This window comes from Puma concolor, chromosome B2 (assembly GCF_028749965.1).
Source record: "Puma concolor isolate L17-30 chromosome B2, mPumCon1.1.hap2, whole genome shotgun sequence".
In the NCBI taxonomy this organism is placed as follows: Eukaryota; Metazoa; Chordata; class Mammalia; order Carnivora; family Felidae; genus Puma; species Puma concolor.
Genome location: NC_141671.1, coordinates 136978677 through 136996473, shown reverse-complemented (window position 1 = coordinate 136996473; position 17797 = coordinate 136978677). Strand labels below are relative to the sequence as shown.

Sequence of the window (17797 nt, the reverse complement as noted above, 5' to 3'; positions counted from 1 at the left end):
AACATAGCTATCCCATCAAAAATGCTGCAAAGTTGAAAAATTCCTTTTCTTTTGTAACACTGCTATTTCATAGTATTGTGGAAACATCCTTTTAGTAATCCGTTCTAGAATCTTGTCCATGAAGAATACCAAGTTCATTAGCGTATAGTTCATATCAAGGCTTCGTTTAAGCTTATGGTAACAATATGATACCTAGCCCAGACTAGTTATAGCAATGCTCTAGTTTTACAGATAAGAAACCTGGGGATGTCTGAAGCAAGTATCCAAACTATTGACAAGCAAGTATTCAAACTATTTCACCAGTATCTTCTGAACCACCATGTTAAGTGGCAATGTACAAAACTACCAGCTACACTATCTTAGCATCAAAACAATTCCAACATTTTGCTGTATGAGGTGTACAAGGAGTGAAAAAACCACAGGGTGGGGGTGAGCAGGGAGAAGTAGAATGACTAAACTACAGCCGATTGGGTAAAAATTTTTAATTAAAAGTAAACTAATGTTTGGGGCTCCTGGGTGGCTCAATCAGTTAAGCATCCGACTTGAGCTCAGGTCACGATCTCATGGTTTGTGGGTTCAAGCCCTGCATAAGGCTCTCTGCTGTCCGTGCAGAGCCCACTTCAGATCCTCTCATCCTCTCTGCCCCTCCCCTGCTTGCACTCTCTCAAAAATAAACATTTAAAAAATTATTTAAATAAAGTAAAAAAGATAAACTAATGTTCAGTTCTAAACTGTCATAACTAGACTTTGGGGGTCAGTAGCCGACGACAGACTAGCCCAACACAGACATCAGAAATGCATCAGATGTTCAAGCCCCATGTGGGACTCTGTGCTGACAGCTCAGAGCCTGGAGCCTGCTTCAGATTCTGTCTCCCTCTTTCTCCCCCTCCCCCACTTGTGCTCTGTCTCTCTCCCTCTCTCAAAAATGAATACATGTGGAAAAAAGAACTGCATTAGCTGTCAAAATTTTTGTGCAGGCCACGGACATAAGAAGCTAAACTAATTAATACTAAACTGGTGGGGCGCCTGGGTGGCTCAGTTGGTTAAGCGTCCCACTTCAGCTCAGGTCGTGAACTCACAGTTCATGGGTTTGAGCCCCACGTCAGGCTCTGTGCTGACAGCTCAGAGCCTGGAGCCTGCTTCGGATTCTGTGCCTCCCTCTCTCTCTACCCCTCCCCTACTCATGCTCTGTCCCTCTCAAAAATAAACAAACATAAATTTTTTTAACTGTAAAATAATAGCTGCAATTCGTAAAAACACAGATTTTACACCTTCATAGTACAGAATGAACTTAAATTTTAAAATTTCTTAGCAAGAGATGTCCTACAAGCAATGATACTCCAGCAGCAAGAAGCACACAGAGAACCAGATTTGGTTTCTAATACCATTCTCCAGTTGTAGGAGCAAGGACTCCTTGGAGGGACAGGATTCTATAAGGTAGCTTAAAACATCTTGTACCGTCAGAAAGTAAGGAAATTCTGGGGCACCTGGTTGGCTCAGTCAGTTGAGCATCAAATTCTTGATTTCCACAGCTTGATTTCCACAGTCATGATCCCACAGCTGTGGGATCTGGCCTTGAGTTAAGCTCCGTGCTGAGCATGGAGCCTGCTTAGGATTCTCTCTCTTCTCTCTACCCCTCCCCAGCTCATGCTCTCTCTGTCTCTCTCAAAATAAATAAACTTTTTTTTTTTTTTTTAAGTAAGGAAGTTCTTTTAAGAAACACGTAAAAGCCTGTAATGATGGCATAAGGAGGGTATGTCAAAGGGACATAGAAGCCAATTCAACCGGAAGAGCTCCCAATAGCCAAAGTTGGAACAATTTGATCAACAAAATAAATAAAATACTCAAACCATAAAATAAGTATTCATGACTCCATATTGACATGAATGTTTTAAAAAAATGAGTGAAGAGACCAATCTTCTCAGACTTCAAACTAATTTATGTGGATTCTCTGCTGGGAAAGAAGTAGAATGCAATTCTCCATCTCTTGAGTGTGGGCAGCTCATAGTCTAGAGCCTTCCCCTAAGTCTGAGTTTCCGGGAGGGCTTATGCCCTCAGGGCCACATTGCTCTTTAAATTTTTTTTTTTTTTAACGTTTTATTTTATTTTTGAGACAGAGACAGACAGAGCATGAACGGGGGAGGGGCCGAGAGAGGGAGACACAGAATCGGAAACAGGCTCCAGGCTCTGAGCCATCAGCCCAGAGCCCGATGCAGGGCTCGAACTCACGGACCGCGAGATCGTGACCTGAGCTGAAGTCGGACGCTTAACCGACTGAGCCACCCAGGCACCCCCACATTGCTCTTTAGACTTCTGCCTTGTTTGCTGCCCCTGATCCTGCAATCACCCAAGCATGAAAACTGGCCCCTACCTCTGTTGATGAAAACAAAATGAAACCCCAAATCCTCATTTCCATGAAGCATTGAGAAGTCCAGTAGGCTGTAGCTGGACCAAGGGTTTTTCATCACAATACAAAGCCCTTCACATGAATGGTAGGTATTGCCATTCAGAGACTTGCCACAGCCTTAGTATTTCCCTGCTTTTTCACCTCCACCCCCACCTTTCAGCCGTTTTTTTCATCTCGTGGATTGCTTCTTCTTTCCTAATCATCTCTTCTCTCCTTTCCCTCCTCTTCTCTCCCCACTACTTCACTGGAATTAAATCTCCTAGTCCCAGATAGAGCACTTCACTGAGCTCCTTGAATTATCTAGGAAACTTCCCCAAAACAGTAGTTGATGGAGATACTCGCCTTTAGGCTTACAACTGAAGAGCTTTTGGGCACCTGGGTGGACCAGTCAGTTAAACATCTGACTTCAGCTCAGGTCATGATCTCACAGTTTGTGGGGTCAGGCCCTGTGTTGCACTCTGTGCTGATAGCTCAGAGCTTGGAACCTGCTTTGGATTCTGTCTGTCCCTCTCTCGGCCTCTCCCTCGCTTGTGCACGCTCTCTCTCTCTCTCAAAAATAAATAAGTTTTTGTTTTTGTTTTTTTTTTAAATTGAAGAGCTTAAGTGAAGAAGTTCCCTGGATGAGTGACAAAGGTGACAAGATTTGGGAGGCAGTATGCTTTTTCAGATACATAATCCTGAAAAGGACAAGAAGTCCTGTGAACATATTAGATTCATTTAAATTTTTTTTAATGTTTACTTTTTGAGAGACAGCATGAGCAGGGGAGGAGCAGGCAGAGAGGGAGACAGAATCCAAAGCAGGCTCCAGGCTCCGAGCTGTCAGCATAGAGCCCAAGTGGGGCTCAAACTCACAAACTATGAGATCATGACCTGAGACAAAGTCAGACACTTAACTGACTAAGCCCCCCCCCAGGTACCCCAACATTCATGGAAGTTTGAGGTTGAAAGGATCCCCAAAGCTTACTTAGTCCTGCAGGTGAAGAAAGTAAGACCTAGGGCTATTATGTGACCCACTTTGGGTCATGCCCTGTATCTTTTACAAACTCTGTGCTTGTAGATTTTTTTTTTTTAAGATTATTTATTTTGAAAGAAAGAGCATGTGCACGCAAGCAGGGGAGGGGCAGAGAGAGAGAGAGAGAATCCCAAACTCAGGCATGTGGGGCTCAAACCACGGACCATGAGATCATAGCCTGAGCTGAAATCAAGAGTTGGATGCTTAATCCAGGTGCCCCAAGTGCTTGTAAAGTGCTCTTAGAATGGAATCTTTTCCTTTTTTTTTTTTTTTAGTTTATTTTGAGAGAAAGAGAGAGAGCACGAGTGTGAGCAGAGGAGGGGCAGAGAGAGAGAGGGAGAGAGAGAATCCCAAGTCAGCTCGGAGCTGTCAGCACAGTCTGAACCTGGGCTAGATCTCACCAACCCCTGAGTCTGACACTTAACCAACTGAGTCACCAAGTTGCCCTGGAATCTTTTCTTTTCCTTTTCTTTCTTTCTTTTTTTTTAAATTAATGTTTCTATTTATTTTTGAAGGAGAGAGAGAGACAGAGTATGAGTGCGGGAGGAACAGAGAGAGAGGGAGACACAGAATCCGAAGCAGGCTCCAGGCTCTAAGCTGTCAGCACAGAGCCTGATGCGGGGCTCGAACTCACGAACTGTGAGATCATGACCTGAGGGGAAATCAGACGCCTAACCGACTGAGCCACCAGGCGCCCCTGGAATCCTTTCTTTTAACATTAGTTTTCACATTTGAACTTTAGGATACAGTGGCCAGTAACTAATTTAACATCAGAAAAATAAGTCTTTAATCCTAAGACAATTTTAATAGTCTCTAGTAGAAAAATGAAAGTTGTTGAGGGATGCCTGGCGGGATCAGTCAGTGGAGTCTGCAACTCTTCCAGGGTTGTGAGTTTCAGGCCCATATTGGGTGTAGAGATTACTTCAAAAATAAAATCTTAGATGTTTGCAAATATTAACCATGTATTTTAGAGGCAGATTTGACAAAAGCACTCTTTACAAAGGGTAGATGGTACCTTGAGACATCACAAACCCAATGATCTCATCCCAAATTTCCAATTCAACAAGAAATAAAAACCTCTTCTCGCAGTCACGTTATCCCAATCTTAACAAGAATGACTTTTCTCATCCCCTGATTCGGTTGACAGGTTAAAAATCTCCAAACTCTATTACTCTGCCTGGGTTCAACAATATATTAATCTGATTCAGCAAATACTTAAACACGGACTTACTCGGGGAAAGAAAGAGTGCTAAGCAAAAATCAATCTATTTCAAAGCCTCTAGAAATCCCAATCCCTAGTGCCCACCCACAGCGAGGTTTCAGGGCAATTCATTGCTGCTTCCTTCTGAGAATTAAACTTCTGCAGATGCGCGTCTTGATTCTGGATCCGTGCACAGCAAGAGCTCAACTGGAAAGGAGAGACTGAAATAAATGAGCGGACTTCGGAGAGGACAAGCCTGATCCCACGAGCCAGGGAGAGTCACCGGGCCAGCGCCAGGCGGGGGCGACGCGGGGAGACGCTCGCCAGCACGCTGAAGAGAGGACGACCGGCGGAGGGCGGGAGGCCGCAGGCGGCGCGCTGGCTGCTGGCGGCGGGGCGGACTGAAGCCCCCAGTCCTCGGCCCCCGCGCAAGCGACGCCGGGAAATGCCCACATCCGGGAAACCTGCGGCGGAGTGCGGCGGCGGCGACACCACCGAGTGGAAGGCAAAATGGCGGCGGCGGCGGTGGACTGGTGCTGAGGGGAGAGGCAGGTCCCCGCGACCCCCGCGACGGGCCGCGCTGGCCCGAGGCAGCCCCCCGGCGTCTGTCCCCGCCCTGCACCACCAGGGATATTTGGGGTCCCTGGGACGGGCTCCGGCCGCCTGGGCGCCAGCCCTCGGGCCCGTGGCCGCTGTCCAGGAGCCTCGCTTTCCCCTGCAGGTAGGTCTGGGGCTGGCGTAGCGGGTGGGGCGCCCTCCTTCCTCCGGAGCCCGAGTTGGCGGGGCGGTGGCCGCCGGGGCCCACGCCCAGTCCTGCTGGCGGGGGTCCAGGGGCCGCTGCGGACGAGCGGGCCGGCCCGGCCCGATGCGGGCCTGACTTGGCTGGTTGCGTGGACCCGAGCTGAGCCCTGCCCTGGGGAAGCGAGGGTTGGCCGCGCCCGGGGCTGGCGGAAGAGCCGCAGGCACTGCGGCCTTGGAAGTGCAGGTTAGGTTGGGGAGAGCCTGATTTGCTGGAGGCCTTAGGCGGACTGTCTCCCACTCCCACCCCTGTCCCTAGCACGGACTGGTCAGTGTTTAGGAAGGAAGGAAAGTGAAAGGTGGTTCTGAAACAAAATTGCAGTGTTAGAGCTGCGGTTCTTTGCATCCCAGAGGGACTCGATCCTGGATATACCTTGAAGAAAGCCCGGGAATTTGTCTCCAGTCCACTGTAATGTTAGCTTACTGTTCATAGTTGGAAGGAGGGATGGAGGGATCTTTATGGAGTAGGAATGTGTGCATAAATAAAATGAAGGAAAGAAAATACAAGGAACGCTATTTGTTGTAACTTCAAAAAGAACTTGGAGCGCAAAGAATGGCTCTCAGGTGATTTGAATTAACCCCTTTCTCTGACTTTGCCAGTTGGAAGTTTTCCAGGGGGTCAAAGTTTAATGTTTGTCGACCCATATGGTAATATGACTAAAAACATATATTATTTTGTAGATGTTATTCCTAAAGCTGGTGAGACATAAGTAAACAAATATAGTCTCACACACAACTACGGTGTCATTCACCCGGAATCATGAAGCTTGTCAGGCCTTTATGGATTATTTATTTAAGATTAAAATGCTTTATCAGATTTCCTTCATGAGGAAGAAAAGGCAGGACATTATAATTGGAATGAATGGTCTCTGCTAAGATAGTTACATTTGTGATTTAAGTAAGGTTATTTGTTTCCTTTAATAAGCTCATAGGTAAAATGAGCTAGTTGATTCCCTTAAGGCAGTGGAGGAATTTGACTGATTTCACACTAAAAGAAGTAGCATTGTGTTCCTCTGATCAGCTGCTACTGCAAGAAACTAGATCAAGGGCCCTAGCTGGGGAAGGCGCATTCTTTCTATGCCTGACTATTCATTGACTACCCCCTGCCACTTTCCAAAAGCAAATAAAACATGCTTTTACTTTTTTTTTTTTTGTATGATCTGTGTTTTCTTCTGTAGGTTGCGTTTTTGTTTTTAATGCTAGTCCTTGTTATTCTATATAAATATAGCCTTGGAACAGATCCAACTATGGTTATTTAGTTTTCATTCTAGATGTCGTATTTAGATTAGTGGCTTTTTGTAGACCATAAAGTTATGTAGTCATTGAACAACACTTTTATCAAGTAGAAATGGCAGTCATTTTTCAGCATAAGATAAAATATAGTGATAGTTTTCACTTTTGATCAGCTAATTTATAGAATGCAAAGTGAAGAAAATGTCTTCAGTATAAGAGAATCTTAAATATTGCTGTCTAAACAACTGAGACTATATGCTGCTAAGAAAGAAAGAGTACATATTACTGTTGCTGTTGTCAGAACTGACTCTGTCAAAGCATTGAGACAGGCCATCTTTTTTATAAACCTAATTCAACCCAAGGTAACACTTTGAAATCTTATTATGTAATGGTACCTGGTTTTTCCCTAAGTTGGACAAAATATCAACAATATTTGTTTGGGTTTGCTGACATTTAGATGAAGATCTAAAGTTTCAAAGAAATGGAGGTTTTGTCTGTTCACTCTAGCTGATTTAAATGTTCCTTAAAAGAATGAGTGAGTCATGATCCCTGCCCTTAGGAAACTCAAGATGCAGGTTCTGATGAAAAGAGCTCTGAGACAGTTCAGGATGTGTGGATTCCATTTCTAGCGTGACCTCCAGCTGGCTGCATGAACTTGGGCCAGTTTATCTCTCTGGATGCATTTCCTTACCTGGAGTATATATGTTGAGATATATATTTTTATATATATTGTATTTTATTCTGTGTGATATTCTCTGTGAATCTGTGATCTAATAGGAAAAATAAGACAAGTACAGGACTAGGACAAAAACATGTTTTATTTGACCATGCAAAGTTCAGAGAAGGATAAGAAATGGGCAGTTTAATGAAATCTTTGTGAAGAAGTCATTTGGTACCTTAAAGGTTGGGTATAATTTCAACAAGAAGAAATATGGCAGGGGCTCTCCCAAGAAGAATAAACAGTGTAAGTAAGGACATGAAAGTAGAAAAGCACAGGGGACAAATTACCTGCTCTCAGGTAATTTGGCTTGTTTAGAGTATGATATGCTGGGGAGAGTCTAGGTAAGACAGTGGAAAGAGAGAAGGTAACTGACATTTATTGAGTTGGGAATTTATTCTAAACATTTAACATGCACAGTTGACCCTTGAACAATACAGATTTGAAGTATGTGGGTCCACTTACACACAGATTTTTTTTCAACAAATTATATTGGAAAACTTTTTGGAGATTTGCAACAATTTGAAAAAACTCACAGATGAACGTTATAACCTAGAAATACTGAAAAAAACTAAAAAAAGTTAGGTAAGAATACAGAGTATAATACTTATACAAAATAAGTGTTAATTGTGTTTACGTTATTAGGCATCTGGTCAACAGTAGGCTATTAGTAGTTAAGTTTGGGGGGAGTCAAAAGTTATATTCAGATTTTAGACTGCATAGGGGGTTGCTGCACCTAACCCCCTGTGTTGTTCAAGGGTCAACTGTATTAAACTGTATTTTGAGCATTACATAGTGCTCAAAATAACTCTATTAGGACCATTATTGCCCACATTTGAAGATGCAGAAACTGAGACATGGCTTGCCAAGATCACACAGTTCGTGGTAGAACTGGGATTTGTACCCTGCAGTTTGACTCCAATTGTCTTTTTTTTCTTTCCTTTTTTTTTTTTAGAAAGAGAGTAGTAGAGTGGGAGTGGGGAGGGGCTGAGGGGGGCAGCGAGGGAGAGAGAGAGACAGAGAGAGAGAGAGAGAGAGAGAGAGAGGGAATATCCCAAGCAGGCTCCACACTCAGCACCAAGCTTGATGTAGAGCTTGATCCCAGGACTGTGGGATCACGACATGAGCTGAACTCGAGTCTGACACTCAACCCACTAAGCCTCCCAGGCACCCCTCCATTGCTTTTTAATCACTAAGTTAAAGGAATCATTGAAGTTCTGGAGTAAGGAATTGACATGATCAGAACTATTTATTAGAGAGATTAATCTGGCACCAGTGTAACATGAGTTAGTGGTAAGCTATTTTGCCTTGAAGAGTTCTTTTAAAAGTTCTCTTTACCAGGGCACCTGGGTAGCTCAGTCAGTTAAGTGTCCAACTCTTGATTTCAGCTCAGGTCATGATCTCACAGTGTGTGAGTTTGAGTTCCTCATTGGGCTTTGCACTATCAAAACTTGGGATTCTCGCTCGCTCTCTCTCTGCCCCTCCCTCACTCACACTGTCTTTTTCTCTCTCTCAAAATAAACTTAAAAAAATTCTCTTTACCAGGGGCACTTGGGTGGCTCAGTCGGTTAAGCGTCCGACTTCGAATCAGGTCCTGATCTCATGGTTTGTGAGTTTGAGCCCTGCATCAGGCTCTGTGCTGACGGCTCAGAGCCTGGAGCCTGCTTCGGATTCTGTGTCTCCTTCTCTCTCTGCCCCTCCCCCAACTTGTGCTCTGTCTCTCTCTGTCTCTCAAAAATAAATAAATGTAAAAAAAAAAAAAATTTTTTTTTTAAATTCTCTTTACCGATTATTAATCTGAATTTTCACATTTGCTATCAGCAAAGATTACTAAGATTTGTTAATGCCAGTGTTGACCATACCTTGTTTGGAAGAATTGTAAATTAATATACCTTTGTGGAAGGCAATTTGACACTGTCAGGATTTTATTTTATTTTTTGGCATATCTTTTCCTTTATTTTTTTTCCTTTTTAAAAAATTATATTTCAGGGGCGCCTGGGTGGCTCATTCGGTTAAGCGTCCAACTCTGGATTTTGGCTCAGGTCATGATTTCATGGTTAGTGGGTTCAAGCCCCTGCATCCAACTCTGTCCTGACAGTGCAGAGGCTGCTTGGGATTTTCTCTCTCCCTCTCTGCCCTTCCTCTACTCATGTGCGCGTGCATACATGCTCTCTCTCCCTCTCTCAAATAAACTTAAAATTTTAATTTTCAACTCCAGTATCATTAACATACGGTGTTATGTTATAGATATACAATATAGTGATTCAACAATGCCATACATCACCCAGTACTCATCACAGCAAGTGCACTCCTTAATCCCCGTTGCTTGTTTTACCCACCTCCCCTCTGGTAACTATCAGTTTGTTTTCTATGGTTAAGAGTCTGTTTCTTGGTTTGTCTCACCCTATTTTGGTTCCTTTTGCTTGTTTGTTTTAGTTTCTTAAATTCCACATATAAGTGAAATATGGTATTTGTCTTTCTCTGGTGGACTTATTTCGCTTAGCATTATACTGTCTAGCTACATTCATGTCCTTTTAAATTCAAGATTTCATTCTTTTTTATGGCTGTATAATATTCCTGTGTGTGTGTGTGTGTGTGTGTGTGTGTGTGTGTGTGTGTACACACACACACACATGAACCACATCTTTATCGATTCATCTATTGATGGACAGTTGATGGACACTTGGGCTGCTTCCAATTTGGCTATTGTAAATAATACTACTATAAACATAGGAGTGCATGTATCCCTTTGAATTAGTGTTTTTATATTTCTGAGGTAAATACCCAGTGGTGCATTTACTTGATCTAAGGGTAGTTCTATTTTTAACTTTTTGAGGAACTGTTCTCTAGAGTAGCTGCACCAGTTTGCATTCCCACCAACAGTGCAAGAGGGTTCCTTTTTCTCCACATCATTGCCAACACTTGTTGTTAATTATATTTTTGGTTTTAGTATTTATGTATGTATGTATGTATTTATTTATGAGAGTGTGTGTGGAGGAAGGACAGAGGGAGGAGAAAATCTTAAACAGGCTCCATGCCCAGTGCAGAGCCCAACTTGGGGCTTGATCTCACAAATGTGAGATCGTGACCTGAGCTGAAAGCAAGAGTTGGACACTTAGCCAACTGAGGCACCCAGGCACCCCCAAATGTCAGGACTTTAAATACCTGCATCCCTTGAAGATATGTGGGTTTAGTTCCCAAACCACTGCAATAAAACAAATATTGCAGTAAAATGAGCCACATGAACTTTTTGGTTTTCCAGTACATATAAATCATGTTTATGCTTTATTGTAGTCTACTGATAATGCAGTAGCATTATGTCTGCAAAGACAATGTACATACCTTAATTTAAAAATACATTATTGCTATGGGGGGTGGGAGGGAGGGGAGGGTGGGTGATGGGTATTGAGGAGGGCACCTGTTGGGATGAGCACTGGGTGTTGTATGGAAACCAATTTGACAATAAATTTCATATATTAAAAAAAAAATACATTATTGCTAAAAAGTGCTGACCATCATCTGAGCTTTTAGCAAGTCCTAATCTTTCTGCTGGTGGAAGGTCTTACCTTAATGTTGATGGCTGCTGACCAGGGTAGCAGTTGCTGAAGGTTGGGGTGGCTGTGGCAATTTCTTACAATAAGAAAATAGTGAAGTTTGCTGTACCAATTGACTCTTCCTTTCATAAACAATTTCTCTGTAGCATGTGAAGCTGTTTGATAGCACTTTATCCATTGTAGAACTTCTTTCAGTAGTGGAGCCAATCCTCAAAGCTTGCCACTGCTTTCTCAACTAAGAAACTCAGTTTCTAAATCCTTTCTTGTTATTTCAATAATCTTCCTAGCATTTTTACCAGCAGTAGATTCCATCTCAAGAAACTATTTTCCTTGCTTATCCATAAGAAGCCACCCCTTATCCATTAAAGTTTTATCATGAGATTATAGCCATTCAGTCACATCTTCAGGCTTCACTTTTTTTTTGGTTTTTTTTTTTTAAGTTTATTTGGGGGGGGGGGGCGGAGAGAGAACACGGGGGAGGGGCAGAGAGAGAATCCCAAGCAGGCTCTAGCACTGCCCACGCAGAGCCCAGCCCAACCTGGGGCTCAAACCCATGAACCGTGAGCTCATGACCTGAGTTGAAACCAGGAGTCAGATGCTCAACTGACTGAGCCACCCTTGTGCCCCTTTAGGCTCCTCTTCTAATTCTAGTTCTCTTGCTATTTCCACCACATCTATAGTTAACTTCCTCCACTGAAGTCTTGAACCTCTCAAAATCATCCCTAAGTGTTGGAATCAACTTCTTCCATACTCCTGTTAAGGTTGTTATTTTGAGTTCTTTACGTGAATCATGAATGTTCTTAATGACATCTAGAATGGTAAATCATTTCCAGAAGGTTTTCAATGTATTTTGTCTGGATCTGTGAGAGGAATCACTGTTTGTGGCAGCTATAGCCTTACTTGAAAGTTGAAATGACTCCTTGACCACGGGCTGCAGAATGGATGTTGTGTTAGCAGGCACAAAAATAAGATAAATCTCATTGTACGTCTCCATCGGAGCTCTTGGGTGACCAGATACATTGTCAGTGTACAGTAATATTTTGAAAGGAATCTTTTTTTCTGAGCAGTAGGTCTCAGCAATGGGCTTAAAACATTCAGTAAACCATATTGTGAACAGATGTTCTGTCATCAGGGCTTTGTTTTTCCATTTATAGAGCAGGGGCAGAGTTGATTTAGCATAATTAAGGGCCCTAGGACTTTTGGAATGGTAAATGAACATTGGCCTCACCTTAAAGTCACCAGCTGCATTGGCCTCTAACAAGACAGTCAGCCTGTTTTTTGAACTTTGAAGCCAGGCATTGACTTCTCTCTAGCTATGAAAGGCCTAGATGGCATCTTCTTCCAATAGAAAGTTGTTTCATCTCCAGTGCAAATCTGTTGTTCGGTGTAGCCACTTCGATTATCTTAGCTAGATTCTCTGGATCACTTGATGCACTTTCTACATCAGTACTTGCTGCCTTACCTTGCACTTTGATGTTATGGAGATGGCTTCTTTCCTTAAACGTCATGAACCTACCTCTGCTAGCTTCAAACTTTTCTTCTGCACCTTCCTTACCTCTCAGCCTTCACAGAATTGAAGACACTTCGGGCCTCGCTCTGGATTAGGCTTTGGCTTAAAATATTGTGACTGGTTTGGTCTGCTGTACAGACCACCAAAACTTTCTACATATTCAGCAATAAGGGTATTTCGCTTTCTTATCATTCATGCAGTCACTGCAGTAGCACTTTTATTTATTTTTTAAATTTATTTTAAAGATTTTTATTTTTAAGTAATCTCTATACCCGATGTGGGGCTTGAGCTTACAATCCTGAGATCAAGAGTCACATGCTTCTACCAACTGAGCCAGCCAGCTGCCCTTGGAGTAGCACTTTTCATTTCCTTTAAAAACTTTTTTTTTGCGTTCACAACTTAGCTGTTTGGTGCAAGAGGCCTGGCTTTTGGCCTGTCAGCTTTTGACATGACTACCTCACTAAGCTTAATCATTTTTAGCTTTTTTTTTTTTTTAAGTTTATTTATTTATTTGGGGAGAGAGCACAAGCAGGGGAGGGGCGGAGAGAGATAGAGAGGGAGAGCGAAAATTCCAAGGCTCCAGGCTGTCAGCACAGAGCACAGTGTGGGGCTCAGGCTCACAAACCGTGAGATCATGACCTGAGCTGATGTTGGATGCTTAGCCAACTGATCCATCCAGGCACCCTAGTCATTTTTAGCTTATGATTTAAAGCTAAATCCTTTCACTTGAACACTTAGAAGCCATTATAGGGTTATTAATTCACCTGATATCAATATTGTTGTGTCTCAGGCAGCAGGGATGCCTGAGGAGATGGGGGAATGGCTGGTCGGTGGAGCAGTCAGAACCCCTGCAACATTTGTCAAGTTTGCTGTCTTCTATGGGTGTGGTTCATGGTGCACTGAATCAGTTACAGTAATAACATCAGAGATCACTGATCACAGATCATCATAACAAGTATAATAATAACGAAAGGTTTTAAAATATTGTAAGAATTACCAAAGTATAGCACAGAGACATGAAGTGAGCAAATGCTGTTGGAAAAATGGTGACAGTAGACTTGTTCAAGGCAAGGTTGCCAGAAACCTTCAATTTGTTAAAAAAAAAAAAAAAAAAATGAAGCATCTGTGAAGCGCAGTAAAGTGAAGCCAAATAAAACTAGATATGCCTGTATGCATTCTCTTTGATGCAGTAACTCCAGTTCTGGGAATTTATCTCAAGGGAAATGCTTAACTGGGGCATTAACTGGGGCTTAACTGGGGAAATGCTTAACTAGGTGGCTCAGTCAGGTAAGCATCCACCTTCAGCTCAGGTCATGATCTCAAGGTTGGTGGGTTCCAGCCCTGCATGAGGCTCTGTGCTGACAGCAAAGAGCCTGGAACCTGCTTCAGATTCTGTGTCTCCCTCTCTGTCTTCACCCCTCCCTGCTTGTGCTCACTCTCTCTCAAAAATAAACGTTTTTTTAAAAAATGGAAATGCTTAACAGTGTTTGCACAACAGTTTTTATTGTCACGTTTTTATGAACTAATTTAATATTTACAAGGAATATGTTATATACATGTAAGCTATGATCATAAAAGAGGAACATTCATGAACTCCCCACCAATCCTCAGAAGTAGAATTTTACCAATAATACTCAAGTTATCAGTGTTTGAAATGTTATAATAGAAAAAATTGGAAAGAACCTAAATGCCCATGAGTAGGGGATAGATAAATTATAGTACATCTACATGAAGTGATTCAATATATAATTATGAAAAAGGATGAGGTTGAATTGTCATATTTTCTGTTTCAAGAAATTCTAAACAGTAAGTCAAAAGTCATCTGTTTAGTAACAGTATTTCAGGGAAAGGAAAATAAACATAGGGGTTTTTGTTTGTTTGTTTGTTTTTTGGGGGAGGGAGGGACAGGGAAAGAGGGAGAATCCCAAGCGGGCTCTTCACTGCCAACACAGAGCTCAAACAGAGCCCACTCAGAGCCCACATGGGGCCCGAACTCATGAAACCATGAGATCATGACCTGAACCAAAATCAAGAGTTGGTCACTCAGCTGACTGAGCCACCCAGGTGCCCTACGTAGTTTTTGTTTTTGTAATTAATTTTTTCAATAGTATTTCTTAAAAAAATTTTTTTTTTGTAAGTAATCTCTGTGCCCATTGTGGAGCTCAAATTTACAACCCCAAGATAAGAGTCACATGTTCCACCGACTGAGGCAGCTAGGTGCCCTTAAACATAGTTTTTATTAATCTTCAGCAGCATACATTTATCCTGTCAATTGTATACCCCTTTTTTTTTTTTTTTTTTTTTGGTCATGATGAAGTTTGAATCTCAGCCTTCTTCACATTCAGAATCTAGGATTCTTCTGAATTTCTTGGGGCTTGGGGATAGTTAACACATAACATGGTGACATGCTGCTTTTACTGTTTTTATGATTTTGTGGCACGTTGACAAATTCTGAGGTTTTGTCTTTTCTTTTTGCTTAAACTATTTTTTTTCTTAGTTGAGTGAGTTACTGCTGGAAATAAAACATCTTCTGATAACTCAAAAGGCTTTGAAAGTTCATGTTTGAGTGTTTGTACTTGAATCTCTTTGACAATTTTGTGATCTCATCTAAATTTGACAATTGTTTATATCTTTAATTGCATTGCCTGTTGGGTGACAATTCCTGAATACATAATGCTACGTCATAGTGGAATCTTTTTGAAGACATTTTGACCATTAATTAAGGGTACAGATTCAACCATATGTGGTGCTGCCAATGAAAATAACACAGTGGAAGTGACAAGGAAATTTCACCTTTTATTTATGATCAGGTTAGCTATGTGGACTGTCTGCTGTTCTAGAACTTCTCTGCTTTGGAGCTGACAGAATTTCTTTAAATATATATATATTTAATGTTTATTTATTTTTGAGAGAGACAGAGCTCCAGTAGGGGAGGGGCAGAGAGAGAGGGAGACAAAGAACTCGAAGCAAGCTCCAGGCTCTGCACTGTCAGCACAGCCTGATGTGGGGCTCAGACTCACAAACTGTGACATCATGACCTGAGCTGGAGTTGGATGGTTAACCGATGGAGCCACCCAGGTGAGCCCCAGAATTTCTTTAAATATTGACTTTAAGGAGTGCCTGGCTGGCTCAGTCAGTAGAGTGTGCAACTCTTGATCTTAGGGTTGTAAGTTTGAGCCCCATGTTGAGTGTAGAGATTACTTTAAAATCTTATAAAGAAATATAGAAAGACTGTAAGATATATTCAACTTCAGAAATATCAGAATATGGAAAAGCATGTATTTTAGAATCAAGAAAATATTGTACTTACTGTAAGATGTTCGTTGTATTACGTAATTCTTTTGCTAGTATATTGTGTCCTAAGCACCAGTAGCTAGATTCATAGACCCTGTGGTCGGTATGTCCAGTAATGTCCTCTTTGGGTCCAAATATGGTTTCTTTTGCTCCAGAGACCTGTTCAGTTACCTTTGCTTTCACTCTTTGCCCTTCTCTCCGTCCCTCTCTCACTGATTTACTCACCACAGTACACAGTAGTATGACACGGAGCCGTAATAAACGCTACTGTTAGAAAAGGAGAAGAATAGGAAATAGCAATTGCTGATCTATAATAATTTTGAAATCTCTGTAGGCGGGTCTTGTGAAAGCAACCTGCCTTGGAAGTAGGGGAGATTCCTTGATTGGGCCTTAATTCAATTATATGGAAAGAACTCCCTCATTCATTGTTCTCTATGACTCTTGGCCATTGTACTCCAAGAACCTCCTTGGAATTCTTTTTTCATTATTATCCTTGGCCTCATATGAAGTGTGAGCTTTGGGGGAATGAATAGTCCCTCTTTGGAAAGTGCAAATCTTTCTCATCTAGTTTCCGGTTTGTGGGAATTGGGAACCCAAGGGGTTTAAATTGTGAATAGTGAAAGACTATTTTTAGTCTGAGCCTGAGTGGTTTATATAAAAACAAAAACAAACTTTAACAAAAACAGTTTCCTCAAAGTTACAAGCCTCTGATGTGTTTAGTTCCAGTCAATTCCATGTGTCCGTAACCAAAGTTCACATGTGTTAGTAACCTCATTCAAAGATTTGAGAGCTCCCATTTCTCTTCTCAGTTGGTTAAAGGGGAGGCCATCCCGTTCATGTGATTTTATTTTTTATTTTTTATTTTTATTTTTATTTTTATTTTTTAATTTAATTTTATTTTTTTACCACTGAAGTACTTTAGTCAGCTGAGAGATTCCAGTGGGCCTCTGTACTCAGCCTTTTATTCCCATCTCTTCTTGTTTGGGGCCTAGAAGCAAGCTGCTTTCCAACCCTGCAAGACTTTAGTTTCTAAACTCTTTCTATTCCTTCCTATTTCTGCTTGCAAATCAGCTGCTTCTTTCGTCATTTATAATACTTTGCCAAATAGCCAGTGGCAGCCAAAGTGCACTTCTAAGATTCTCTTTTTCAGACTCTTTATGGAACTGCAAATTTAGTAGACTCTGTCACCTTACACGTTATAACGGCAACAGCTTTATCAAATATTTTGCCACTGTAAAACATGGTTCTTCATTTTTCCAGCCTCCAGTATCACTTTCTTTGAAGCCCTTAGTCTGACTACTAAGTCAGTACTCTATTAGGTATTTGTTATAATAGCACCTCACTTATAGGTACCAATTTCTCTATTAGGAGAATGAGAGACTAAATATACAGATAGACAATGGCCAGATCATATATGAAAATAGAACTGTGACTCAGAGCCTCAGTAGCAGTAGGCCCAAACAGCCAGGTCTTGGTCAGTAACTGCCACCTTCTGACGCAGAACTTACCAGAGAAAGACATAAATCCGCCAACCGATTACATAGGATGTCCTGCTTCAGGTTAGCTGGCCTCCAGCTTCCTTGTGGCAACAGCCGACAACCAGAGCATACCTGAAGTCTTCCTTTTTATTCAGTTTAAAGCTTTATTACTCCCCTGCCTGCCTTTGAGTCTCTGCCAAAGAGACCGTGGCTGACTCCCTTGCTATGGCAAGCTCTTAATAGACTCTGCTTGCTTTAGGTGGTCTTTATTTCCACAATAATCTTAGGTGGTTTTGTGGTAAAATCGCAAAATATCAATGAGGTAACACAACAGATTCCTATTTTGCTCACACAGACCCCAGTGGAGTTCAGTAGGAAGCTTAAGTAGTGGCTTAGGGACCCACATTCACTGCATATTGTGAAGCTACCATCTCAAAAAGTGACCAGTATCGTCACTGAAGCTGAAAGAGAGAGATGGAGAAGAACTGGCTTTTAACTGCCTCAGCCCAGAATTGACACATTAGTTACATCCGCTCACAGGGCTTTGACCAGAACTAATTTGGGAAGTAGAGGGCAGTATGTGAAAATAGAC

At 41.9% G+C, this 17797-nt stretch overlaps 1 protein-coding gene across 1 annotated transcript in view; it reads left to right on the top strand.

Annotated features, from left to right (window-relative positions):
• The first annotated feature begins 5203 nt into the window (after nt 1-5203).
• Nucleotides 5204-17797, top strand: part of LATS1 (large tumor suppressor kinase 1) — a 52287-nt gene continuing 39693 nt past the window's right edge. The window contains exon 1 of the mRNA XM_025925514.2: nt 5204-5341. The gene's annotated coding sequence lies outside the window, so the exon portion shown is untranslated. The remainder of the gene's footprint in view (nt 5342-17797) is intronic.